Here is a 2,383-nt window from a genome sequence, read left to right as displayed (position 1 = left end):
TTTTTTAATAATTTTCTTCTTTCATTAGTGGATGAAGAATGTTGTTATTTGGAGCATTTAGATGGTCTCCTTAACAAATTTATACAAGTTTAATCTTCTCCTGATCTTGAGATTACTACAAATATAATAGTTGAGAGCATAATGCACATATTAACATGGCCTCCAAATGCTAGCTCTAAGATGGAGCCTTTGATAATTCTCATGTGAATCCCCTTTCTTAAGACTACTTGTTAGTCTTCTTAACTGTGGAATGTTATAGTTATTTTTTATGCTGTCATACCATCTTGTAGTTATAGTTTTGGCAGAAGTGGATATTATACATATATATATTTGTCTCATTTCTATATCTTTAATAAGAAAGATTTATTTTAGTAATACATTTTAATATTGTATTTTACTACTGAGAAATTTTCTCTCAAACTTGTTTCTCTTAGGAACACTTATTTTGCTCAGGATACTCTTATATTAGGTCACCTTCACAATGAAGGTGACTCCACTTGAAAATTTTGAGAAGCTTCACCCTTCAATTTAATTTGTAGATTGATTGAAACTCTTTAGATTAGCATGTCGCTTTTGAGCTTTAATATAATGCACCCAATGTTGTTTGTTTAACAAAGTCCTAGAATTTAATAGCTTTGTATCATTAAAGGCATGCCATCTTGGAGGATTGCTGAAGACATAGGATGGCCTAGAGTATACAAATCATCAGGGGGCATACATTCAAATCAGTGTATGAAAGACATGATGTAAGGTAAAATATTAGTAATTTTGTGAACTCTTTCTTAATCTCCTTTGGTACATAGTGTAGTCTCATACAAGCCAACTAAATTATATACTTCTACTGTTATAATCTTTATAAATATAAATTTGTGTGTCTAAAGAACAATTAGAGATAAATCTGTTAAGAACATATAATTTTTGTTTATAGATTATTTATTTATTTATTTTGGGTGTTTTGAATTGCAAAATTAAGTAAAATTTTTATGGTATATAGTTTTTGCCTTAGTAGAGTATGAATAGTTCTTCATATGTTTTATTTTTCATGTTTGTTTATTGATGTTAGTTTGTGCTTAGTTCTACTTATGCCTAGATTGTTTAATCCAATTAGAAAATATAATACAGTTTAAAATTAATGATCCAACAATGCATAATTAGTATAATTAAGCTTAATCCACATGATTTAATTCCTGGGGTATTTTGCATTGGGGTGCGAGGGAATCACTAGCTCTTGTAACTAATTAGACATTTTTTTTGTTACTTTTGATATATATTAAAGACATTTGGCTCACAATTGTTGTATGATTGATATGTGCTTGTCTCTGGCAAATCACATTATCTAAACTCTCATGTGATAAGTTCTTATTTTTTATGCTGCAGATTTATGACGTCTTTGCAATGGTATTCTGCTCATTTGTCGTGATAGCTGACGGTGACAGGCCGTCGGTTGTTGTGCTGACGGAAAACTGACTGCCTTTTGGCTGGACCGTTCTGAGGACCAAAAAACTTATGAACAATCAGAGCAACCGTCAAATTTTTTACACTTTAGTTTACTGATGATTTTGTCCATTAGTTTTCCCCGACGGCTTATTGACGCATAACCAACAATCACCATTCTATTAAGATCCGACAAATTAAAAAATGTTGTTATATTACCGATGGATACCGATGACTTTCTAATGGTTTTGATTCAAGCATATATCGATGGGTATACCCCGTTAGAATACCATCGGAAGATAAAGACCATTAGGAACACCGTCACCGACAAACGATTTAGCTACACCCTACAAATCATCGAAAAGCTGTTTGAAATTTTTTAACCAACTATTTTATAATATCTAACAATGATTTTTTGTGATCGGAAATAGACTAAATTCCTATGATCCGAGCAACATGTTAACATTGTTGAATTATACTAATGAATGTTCATTATAATTTGTAAATCAAGAAAGAAAAAATTCAATTTTTTAGGATATGCTCCTCTTGCATGTCTACTTCATGAGTCGTTTATAATGAATAGGTTTTATTGAGTGGAGACAATTTAATGTAAAAACTATATATAACATATCATCATTATTTTTGTGGCCCTAAATTTGGGAGGTAAGCATTTTCAAAATTATTATACCTAATTTATTTATTAAAAATTTGATATGCCATGTCCATTTAACTCATGCCATTGAGATCTAAGCAATGTCATATTCAACTTATTAAATAAATGGCATGACTACATACAGAGCAGCCGAACCATTTCTATTTACAAATTAAGCACCCAGATGAATGTAGGAACCGCTGAATCAATGCGTTTACTGACCTGCTTTAAATTTTCATACTTTTTATGCTTTAATTTCAGTAATTTTCCACTTAGAATACATGATTTTACTTTTTT

Source organism: Phalaenopsis equestris, unplaced genomic scaffold (assembly GCF_001263595.1).
Source record: "Phalaenopsis equestris unplaced genomic scaffold, ASM126359v1 Scaffold000206, whole genome shotgun sequence".
NCBI classification, from domain to species: domain Eukaryota; kingdom Viridiplantae; phylum Streptophyta; class Magnoliopsida; order Asparagales; family Orchidaceae; genus Phalaenopsis; species Phalaenopsis equestris.
This window is presented reverse-complemented; position numbering follows the sequence as displayed.